We start from the raw sequence: 11,319 nt of genomic DNA, 5'->3' as shown, positions 1-11,319 counted from the left end.
CAAACACCTGATTTTTGACAAAGAAGCAAAAATATAAAATAGACAAAAGAAAGCATGCTCAACAAATGGTGCTGGAATAATTGGATATCAACATGTAGAAGAATGAAAATTGATCTGTTGCCATGCACAGAACTCAAGTTCAAATGGATCAAAGACGTCAACAAAAAACCTCATAGAAGAAAAAAATGGAAAGTACACTTGAATGCATTGGCACAGGAGACCACTTCCTAAATATAACCCCGGAAGCACAGACACTGAGAGAAACAATTAATAAATGGGACCTCATGAAACTGAGAAGCTTCTGTAAAACAAAGGACATGGTCAACAAGATGAAACAACAGCCTACAGAATTGGGAAAGATCTTTACCAATCCCACATTGTACAGAGGTCTGATCTCAAAAATATACGAAGAACTCAAGAAATTGGTCATCAAAAGAAAAAATAAGCCAGCGTGCCTTTCGGGTCATCTGCCGCCCCGGGGCTCGGCGTTCGGTTCCCGGGGCTTGCACGTTCCATTCTCAGGCAGGTCCTGGGGCTCCAGGATCCTGCTCGCTGCGTCCTCGGGTCGGTGTGTTCACGCCGGGAAGCAGGCGACCATGGCAGAGTTTTCACAGAAGCAGAAGAAGCAGCGTGGTGACGAAGGCCTGGGCAGTGTGGTGGACTTCCTCCTGGCTAATGCTCGTTTGGTGCTAGGTGTGGGCGGGGCTGCAGTGCTAGGCATTGCCACCCTGGCTGTAAAGCGGTGGAGCCCACACCCGCTCATTCTCAGACCACATCGATGCCTCAACCCAGCTCCCTAGCACCCTTGTGCCTGACGTTCCAGGAGAAGCTGCTGGCATTTGAGCGCAACCGCGTGACTATCCCAGAAGCCCATGTGGCTTTGGTGAAACAGCTGGCTGGAGACATTGCCTTGGAGCTGCAGGCCTACTTGAGGAACAAGTTCCCAGAACTGCCCTTTGGTGCGCTCGTTCCAGGCCGGCCTCTCTACGATGGGCTACAGGCAGGGGCTGCTGAGCGTGTGCGCCTGCTAGCACCCCTGGAGTTAGAACCAGGGCTGTGGAGCCTGGTACCTGGCATGGACACTGTGGCCAGGGAACCTCGATGCTGGGCTGTGCGCAGGACCCAGCTTGAGTTCCATCCCCGTGGGCGCAGCCCATGGGATCGCTTCCTGGTTGGGGGTTACCTTTCCTCCCGTGTCTTGTTGGAGCTGCTACGGAAGGCCCTGGCAGCCTCCGTCAACTGGCCAGCCATTGGTAGCCTACTTGGATGTCTGATCCGGCCCAATGTGGCTTCTGAGGAGCTGCTGCTGGACGTGCAACATGAGTGTCTGGAGTTCACTTTAGCTGTGCTCTTGGTGGTCCCTGGGGCCAGCACTGATGATCGCCTTCTGCTGGCTTGGCCGCTGGAGGGGCTGGCTGCCAATCTCTGGCTGCAGGATCTATATCCTGTAGAGGCTGCCTGTTTGCGGGCCCTGGATGACCAGGATGCTGGCACTCGCCGGAGGTTGTTGCTGCTGCTATGTGGTGTATGTCGTGGCCATCCGGCTCTGGTGCGACTGGGTTGGAGCCACCTGACCCAGGTGGTTCTGCATCTGGGTAAAGAGGAAGTAGCCTGGACCGAGGAGGCCTTGGGGGATCGCTTTCTGCAAGCCCTGGAGTTTCTGGTGGGCAGCTTGGAGCAGGCTAACCTGCCCTGTCACTTCAACCCTGGCGTGAACCTCTTGGACAGTTTTCGGGAAGAGGAGATCGATGACATTGGCTATGTACTGTATAGTGGTCTGCAGGTCCCTGAGAGCCTACTCTAGGTAGATGAGGCCCATGATTGACTTGTTCTTCTGATGCTGGAGAGCAGCAACCACCTCCCTCCAGGGATACTGCAGAGTGTGGTTTGCTTTATTTTAGCCGGAGTGGAGGGGAGGATGCATTACCTAAGCCTGTGGGTAGGCATGTGCCTGGGTGATGGTGACCAGGATTCCCAAATCCAGAGTCTGGGTTCATGTCACCTAATGTGACCAGCCTGTCCTGGCTTTTAATGCCAGCCGCACAGATGCCCCTTGGCCCTCTGGGGTTATCTTAGGATCTTGGGCTTAGTCTATCATCACCAGCAATGAACTTCCCAAGAATGTGACATGGCTTTTGATTTCCTAGACTTCACCTACATTTTGCCAAGAAGGACACTTAATGTTCTTGGTTGGGTAACAGCCCCAGGTATCCTGGAGGCACACACAGTTGGTCACTGAGTCTCATGTGTTTGTTACTCTCTGGGGCTGGAATCATCTGGTGCCCTGGAAGGTAGCTTCTTAGCTGTTGAAGGGTGGCGTTCTCCTGACAGTCACGCATTTGTTTTTCTGGTTGAGTCCTCAGGCCTTGAAATGGAAGTGGTCTTCCTTGCTGCCTGCCTGCCTGCCTTATACCCTAGGGAAGAAAGGTCTTGTTTCCTCCTGCTAGGTGGGTTTTTTCTGTAGGTCACAAATTACCTCTGGGAGAGCCCCTTCCTATTTGGGAGCTGAGCTCTGTGCTGCCTGTGTAAGGCTATCCCATTGCGAGTAGAGGACATGCCCCTCCCAGAGGCCTGCGTGCAGCCATGGCCTATGCAGTGTGCCAAAATATTCAGAAGTGTCTGTGTACTCACCTGGAACCCTGATTAAGGTGGCATGGCTGGAGGAGGGAGATTACCTCCTCTGCCAGGGGCCCTTTCTATTTTAGGTACCCCCCACCACACACACACACAGACACTGAAACAATGCTATGCCTGAAGAGTGAATAAAAGAAGGATCATTTTAAAAAAAATATATAGGGTGCAGACCTATATAGAGAACTCTCAACAGAAGAATCTTGAATGACCAAAAGACACTTAAGGAAATGCTCAACATCCTTAGCTATCAGAGAAATGCAAATCAAAACAACTCTTAGATTTCATCTTACACCTATAAGAATGGCCAAAATCAAAAACACTGATGATAGTTTATGCTAGAGAGGACATGAGGTAAGGGAACACTCCTCCGTTGCTGGTGGAAGTACAAACTGGTACAGCCCCTTTGATAATCAGTATGATGATTTCTCAGAAAATTAGGAAACAACCTTCCTCAAGACCCAGCAAGATCACTTTTGGGTATATATCCATAGGATACTCAATTGTACCACAAGGACATGTGCTCAACTATGTTCACAGCAGCATTGTTTGCCATAGCCAGAATCTGGAAACAACCTAAATGCCTCTTGACCAAAGAATGGATAAGAAAAAATGTAGTACATTTTCACAATGGGGTCTACAAAGCAGAAAATAATGACATCTTGAAATTTGTGGGCAAATGGATAGATCTAGAAAACATCATATTGAGTGAGATAACCCAGACCCAGAAAGACAAATATACTATGTACTCACTCATAAGTGACTTTTAGACATAAAGCAAAGAAAAAACAGCCTACAATTTACAACCCCACAGAACCTATACAGCAAAGAGGGTCCTAAGAGAGACATACATGGATCTAATCTACATGAGAAGTAGAAAAAGACAAGATCTCCTGAGTAAATTGGGAGCATAGGGATCATGGAAGAGGGTAGAAGTGGAGAGCAGAGTAAGTCAGGGCAGAGGAGAAAAATATATAGCTCAGGGAAAAACAATAAAAAAGAAACTATAAAAAAATAAGTCTGTGGTCTTAGGCATCATTTGAAACTTGTTTCAAACCAAGATGAATTGATTACATTTCATCATGATGTTCAACAAGGCATTTTTAGGTATCTGCTAGTTCATTCCTAGGGCAATGAAACAGTACACAGAGGAACACTGAGACAGACTTACGCTGAAGATTAGGTAAGAGGAAGAGTTACAGCCCACCAAACTCACAAAGGCAACTGACCCCGTGTGGGCACCAATTTGTTCATGTAAAACTAAATGTGTGTGCATGCAGTGTCACCAAAAATCCAGACATATTTACAGAAGAAGCGACTTTATATAAATCAAATGCTGGCACTTAGCAAAGTATCCACAAGTTTGTCATTAATGCTGAACTGGTTTCTCACAAATCTCTTTGTTGATTCTCAGGACTGGAGGACAAAGAGAAGCTTCTCACTGTTACCACATGGAACAGATCCTTGCAACATGGAAAGGATGCATAAAGAATTTTAGAGTCTCTTTTAGGAAAGGTGTGTGTGTGTTGTTTGATACTCACTGAACTCCACTGACCTACGGAGAGTAAACATTTTACCTGCTTTCTGAAAATTGCCCCCACTTTTTCATTTCACAAGCTAGAAAGGCCAAAATATTTGTAGCTGGCATTTAATGACTGTTTTTGCTCATATACATGTGTGCTTACTTGCACACACGTATATACTGTTTTGATAAAAACAGACATCTGTTATCTCATTTAATACTTTAAATGTCATTCAATACATTATCATGGCATGACACTAGATGAAGATGCTGGAATTTTGAATTCCAGTAGCATTTTTGATTGCAAGGATATAGCTAGAATTATGATATGGATTTATATAAAATACTACTCTCAAATTCATTCTGCAATGTCCTCTGCCTCCACCCTGAACTGTCTGTGCACTGTGGGTTTCACAGATGTAGAAAGAGAAACATAACAATGGTAATCCAAGTGTCAGCAGACATGCTTAGTCACAGATATTACATACTTTATTCTATTAAATATGATAAGTTGTGGTTCTTTCAAAATACAAAGTAGCTAAAGACAAACAGGTTAGAGAGACTAGTCTGAACCCACTGGTTTTGTTTTGTTTTGTTTCCACTGTGTGCAACATGAGGGAAGTTAAGAGCCCACATCATTCTTTATTTTGTGTATCAAGGAACCGTATTCACCCATAATCCCTCACTTTTAGCAATATTTATGATACTATCTTGTCTTTGAATTAAAATAATAATGAGACATAACTATGTTACCTTATTTCTAATAGCAGTTCATTAACAAGACTATGTTGTAAGCATATGATGATAACAATATAAATGTTTTATAGAGAACATTTTATAGAGAACATGGGAAGAGATTTAACAAGGATGTTCTAAAAGGGGCTAGCTAGGCTGGAAGTGACCTGCAAAGGACAGCGTTCTCTCAGGAAGGATTTTAAACAACATTGACATGTGGAACTAAAAAATTTACCGTCTTTCTTGCATAAGCTGCACCACAAATGGATGGAAGGGAAGAGATGAAGACAGAGGCAGTATATGAAGACCTAATGACTTCATTCAGGAAGATAGACACTGACTGTCTTCATCAAAGGCTGCTCATGTCACCACACAATATACAGCAATCCTGTTTCTCTTAATGAAAGAAATCAATTGATATGAAAGGGATATGTAATCTCACAACCTGTGTTTCATATCTGTAATGTGGACAAAGTAACACATGCCTATTAACATCGCTGTGAATTGTATGAGCTGATGACGTAGGTAGAACTTACTGGGCCCGGAAAGTTGATTTTAATAGAACTAAACACCCTTTCTGGAAGAGGGCTTACTCTCTGCCTTGCATCTCCTGAGGGTATAGACTTCTTGTTTCATGCTCTAGACACTGGTCCAGCATGGAGTTCTACACTCAAACACTCTGATGTGTAGTCTCAATTCCTGTGGACTTTTAAGACAAGGAACCGGTCTGCTCCTTTACATAAATTTAGAAATTGACTGAACTTAAGTTTAAATTACTCTAAAAGGAGAGAGAAAAAAATCCCCACAAGGCAGTGCTTCTCTGCCACCCTGACGTTGGGTTCGATGGAATTCTAAAAAGGAATCCTGAAATAAGAGGTCAGGGGAAAGCACTTATTAGGGGAACTGACATCAAGGACGTGGCTGTGTTGTCTCAGGATGGACATCAAACTATGTCTGTAGCCAGAGGTCTGCGAATAGAAGGTCTAAGGAATGTGGGGTGAAGGCCAGGTCCAAGGATAATTTCATTCACTATTTTGAGCTACAACATAAACCATTTTTATCAGCAGTTGGGGATGTTCAAGGCGTCAACTTGTGTTGAACCTCACTGGGAAAAACCTGCAGCTGGCTGGTCACAAAGATGTCAAGGCAGTCTGATTTCCAGCTAGGACACAGAAAGTGGGAGACCCCACACTGGCAAAGAGAAAAGCATGATTTCATTCATTCATACATTCACCGTCCGGTAAATCTCCAATGAAAGACAGACATTGGCACAGTCCAGCTAATAGAGGTAACACAACAAATTAAAACACGGGACAATCACTGATTTAGGCAATTGGAATGATTGTTTTCTTGTCCTTAACTCAGGGTATTTTTGATAGTACATTCAATCCTAACTTTGTAAAAAAATCCGTGGTCTTCATTCTTTAGAATTCATTCTAGATAGGTTGGTTAGAAGATGCTGTTGAAAGGGGGATGCTGATTCCCTTAAGGATATGAGCTGCATGATGATGCTAACAAACCTCCATTTCCAAAAGGTTCATATCGACTTCCTGGGTATCAACACTGATACTTCTTTCCTTTTCGTGAGTAACATAGCACACATGTTGGAGTGAAGCACAATTAATAAAAACTCAGAAACGGATATTGAGATTCAACCTGAAGACCAGAAAAGCAAAGCAGCCAGCCACTGCTTCTTACCTCAACCTCAGTCCGAAATGGCGATCCTGCCTCCAGGATTCTCAAAATGGGACTGTGAGTGAGAGCTGTCTTCTCTCATTTTATAAACCTCTCTAGTTCTGGGATTAAAGGTGAACACACCTGGTTTCTAAGGCAAGCTAGTTTGGCTACTCGGATTAAAGGTGTGTTGTATCATTGTTGCCTGGTGTGTCAGGCTGGCCAGTGTGGCTGTTTTACTTTTCTGATCCCCAGGCAAGCTTTATTTATTAAAATACAAATTAAACGCCACTACATTCTAATGTATCAGGAATCCTGCTCTAGACCAAATGTGCATCACTCCCGATTCTGTATGCTGGGAGTCCCATCCCAGTGTGCAGTAGTTATAGGTGGAGACTTGGGGAGTTCATTGAGTCATGGAGGCAAAGCCCACACAAATGGGACTAGTAACCTTTTTAAAACTCTCTGTCATGAAAGAACAAATGAAAAGGGGGCCTCTTATGAGTTAGGAAAGTACCTTCAGCAGGCATGGAGTCTGCTAGAGTCTAAGAAATAAATGTCTGGTACCTACAAGTCACCCAGCCAGCCAATGGCTTTCTGTCACAGCAGTCTGAATGGCCTAAGGCAAATCATAAGCTGGATAACGTCTAAGGACTATTGATCCTCCAAGCTAAAGAAACATATCAATTTGGCTGATATGCTGAGCAGTGACAATGGGCTGGCAGACTCGCTTTCCACAGCCATGTCTATCAACTGACGTTTTCTTTCCCTAGTTCACATTGCCGGTGAGAATTAGGGTAAGTGAGGACCCTGTTGCATATACTAAAATCCACACCAAGAGAAAAAAAAAGAAAAGAAAATGACTGAGACTCTGCCAAACATTCATTCTTCAAATGAATTTTTGAGAAATTCTTGAGAAGCTTTATTTTCAAAATACATTCTGTGAGAAATTTCAAGACTCCTTTTGCTTGTCAAAATAAAACTTGGTAATGCAGCTAGTTTGGGTTAATATTACATTTGTCATGAAGGAATGAGTTAAGGGACTGTCTGTCAAGTCTAGGGGTGATGTGTACCAGGCATTGGAAGGCCACGAGAGGTAGTCAAATGAAGCTAACGGTACCTTACGTGTATTTTGAATTGCTGCAGCTCTTGAAAGAAGTCTGATGGGTAAGAAGGATGGAATTGGATAGGACCAGAAAAGCTAAAGCTGACAACTGGGTTCCTCCTATGCCTGCCTTTCTCAGTTCTCTGTCTTTCTCTCTCTGTCTCTGTCTCTGTCTCTCTCTCTCTCTCTCTCTCTCTCTCTCTCTCTTTCTCCTGACTACCCATGGAAATGACAGCTTCACTGTTCTGAGCTTAGATAACTTCTGCTTCCACAAACCAAGCCACACTGAAATCAAACTCTCTGAACATGATTCCCCATATCTAGGAAGGCACTGAACTCTGTCCAGACTGTGTTTGGTGTCTAGCCACAGCCATGTCAAACTTAGTCATGGGGAAACGCTCTCTATGTGACCAGACTGTCTGGAGCCCACTTAAATGAATAGTGTGTACAATCCCAGGGGAAATAGTATGTTTTTGATACCCTAGGAGAATGACTTAAAAGCTGTCTGCCTGCTTTAGGTTATGCCATTGTAAGAACTGAGCTAGGAGTAGAATTTTAGGGTAATCACTGAAGAGCAATGTTAAGGATGTGAGTTAATGTGTAGACTTTACATCAGTTTGAGCCTATAAATGCATATGTCTGTGTGTATGCATGCACGTGTGTGTGTGTGTGTGTGTGTGTGTGTGTCCGTGTGTGTGTGTCTCTGTCAGTCTCTCTCTCTCTCTCTCTCTCTCTTTCTGTGTGGTGTGTGTGTGTGTGTGTGTGTGTGTGTGTGTGTGTGTGTGTGTGTACAGGCAGTCTGATTTTCAGCTAGGACACAGAAAGAAAGTGGAAGACCCCACACTGGCAAGGGGAAAAATGTGATTTCATTCATTCATGCGCTCACCATCCAATAAATCTTCAATGAAAGATAGACAAGAGTGCGATCTGTCTAACAGAGCTTCTGCTCCATGGGTATGCAATTTTATGGAGGGGGCACAATAAATTAGAATATAGTATATATAAATATATATCATATATAAAACACTGTATATGGAATGTCTACAATTTTGTACACGACATGTGTATATTTAGGTCCTGGACTACAGCAGATGAGGAGTAAGAACTCTGTACAGACATACGTAAATTCCATTGTCTCTCTGCTGTGTGGGAATGTGATAACTGAAGTTCCTGACATCTTGGAGTCACTGCAATAATGGACTGTAACCTGGAATTGTAAGGCAAATACATCCTTTCTCCCTTAGAGTTATCTTTGTCATGATATTTAGCTCCAGCAACAGGAGCAAAAACAAAACATAGAAACAAATCTTGTTTAGTAACATAGGTAACCAAAGCAGAAGACACTCAAAATAACTTTTTATTTTATCTGACTTTGAAATGTAATTGAACTAGACCTAATGTTAAAAATAAGCTGATGCATTTATTCTTTGAAAGAAGTGCCTGCCATGTGCACAGACTACTTTGAGCAATCTCATTCAGGTTACCCTTTGATGAAATGTTCTGGCAAGATGCTAAATTAAATTAATCTCCTAAAAGATCATATTGAGTGGTAGAGGCACATTTAGGGCCTCAAAGTTGCCTTAGCATGATCGAGACACATAAAGAGCCCACTCACTCAACATGGATCAAAGTTACTGTATGTCTACTGGAAATTATGGGGTCTGTGGGAATCCCACCTGACCTGCTGCTCAGTAAGATATGTATGTAGTCACTATGAGCTTGTCCCAGGCCTGGTTCCTTCTGTGTGCTTTCTAAGGCTTCTGAAATCTGTGAGCATGTTTACACTTGTATAGACTTCATCATAGTCTGTCACAGTCAACCCTTGAAAAAAAGCCTAGCATTACATCTTTGTTGTTATTCTTTGTGGTTTATAGAAGGCTTCTAATCATCCTTTTCTATTTACCAAGAAAAAGGTTTTGGAGAAAGCTATAGACTAAGTCTTAGTTGGGTTAGGTTCTGCATTGACTTAATCAAGTTAATTAATCTTATCTCTTAATCTTCCTTTCCTCTTCCCCTCCTTCTTTCTTTTCTTTCTCTCCTTCCCCGTTTTCTTTCTCCACCCCTCTCTTTTTCTCCAGGCCTGACACAAGCTAGGCAAGTGCTTTACCAATAATCTACATTCTTAGTTCTTGTTCTCAACAAAAGTATTTGTTCACAAATTTTCAGTATGATTCTTGTAGTTTCTATTATCTGAGAGTTAGGTATGTGTGCAAACAATGAACATGCTTGCTTGGTTTTATTTGTATTAGTGTTTTATATATGGAGAGTTTTGCTTTTACCTAATATCTGAAATATTTTTATTTTAATATATTTACATCTTTTTGCTTATTCCTTTTTACCTATGATCTAAAATGGTTCTATTTTTATTTGAGAATTTGATATGTATAGAATACATTTTGATCAAATCAACCCCCCCCATTCTCTCTCTCTTCACATTTCTTCCCCTTTCCTTTACCACTCTTCCTTCCCTGCTTCATGTGATTTAAAATAAAACAAAACAACAACAAAAAATACCCTAGAGTCCACTTAGTGTGCATGAGTGAAGGACAATCTACTGTCGCATGGGTGACATCTTAGGGGTTGTAACCCTAAAGAAAACTTCCCCAGAAGTTGTCATTTATGAACAAGTCCTCAGCAGGCAGTAGAACATACTGAGCCCCTTACCTGACTCATGCTGGGCACTTGGTTGGCTTGACCTTGTGCAGATCTCCTGCTTGCAGTCTCAACTACAATGACTTCATATTGCTATGGTAATGTATGTCCAGCAAATGTTTTCCTGCAGAAGCCCTTTTCTTCTGGCTGTTAAAATATTTCCACCTACCCTCTTCCAAGATGATCTTTGAACCTTGAGTCTTGGGGATAGCTGGTGTGATACAACTGTAACATTTAGACCTGAAGGCTTCACAAGCTCATATTCTCTGCATGTTGACTACCTGTGGGTCTCTGTATTATTGTCCTATACAGTAGATATTAGTTATCCAATGAAGATTCGGAGATGCTTTTATCTGTAGCTATAAAGATAAGAACCTAGAGGATAGGTTATTATTATATCTATTTATTACAATAATATAATCATTATGACCTAGACAATCATGGGTTCTGAGTCTAGGTACTAGTACCAGCCATGAATTCCATCTTGTGGTGCAGTCTTAAATCCAATCATAAAGTGGTTGGTGACTCCTATAACATCCATGCCACTATTTCACTAGTGGTGATGTCTCGCCAGGCCAGTTGTCACTATAGCTTGCAGACTTCACACCTTTTGACTACCTTTCTTCCTAAGAGGCATGTAAAACACCTTTAAGCACCATGAAGTCTAGCTGGTAGGGATGAAGCTTCCAGCTCTGTGCCGGTTTGAATCTTTCCTTGTCTTCCTGAATAAAGTATTTCTTTATTTACCCTCAATTACCTGGTCTTCTTGAAGTCTCCTCAGCCTTAATTAGGAGAACAAATAAGCATTTATAATAATTTTAAAATAATTTTTATTTATAATTAATATATTTGTCGCATGGCCCATCTAGAAAAAGTGAATTTTTAAAATTGTTCTGGGAAGAGGGAGTTTTATAGCATAAAAGATGGCCCTTTGCTTTCTTGGTTAAAAATATATCAAACACACTATCATGGTATTGAATTTCAAATTTTTAAAAGAAAA

The 11,319-nt window shown here is 42.3% G+C and overlaps 1 pseudogene; it reads left to right on the top strand.

The window, feature by feature from the left end:
- The first annotated feature begins 452 nt into the window (after window positions 1–452).
- Window positions 453–2,789, top strand: LOC148121839 (mitochondrial dynamics protein MID49 pseudogene; annotated as a pseudogene).
- The last annotated feature ends 8,530 nt before the right edge of the window (window positions 2,790–11,319 follow it).

The sequence above is a fragment of the Myodes glareolus genome, chromosome 6 (genome assembly GCF_982192425.1).
Source record: "Myodes glareolus chromosome 6, mMyoGla1.1, whole genome shotgun sequence".
NCBI lineage: Eukaryota > Metazoa > Chordata > Mammalia > Rodentia > Cricetidae > Myodes > Myodes glareolus.
This window is presented reverse-complemented; position numbering and strand designations above follow the sequence as displayed.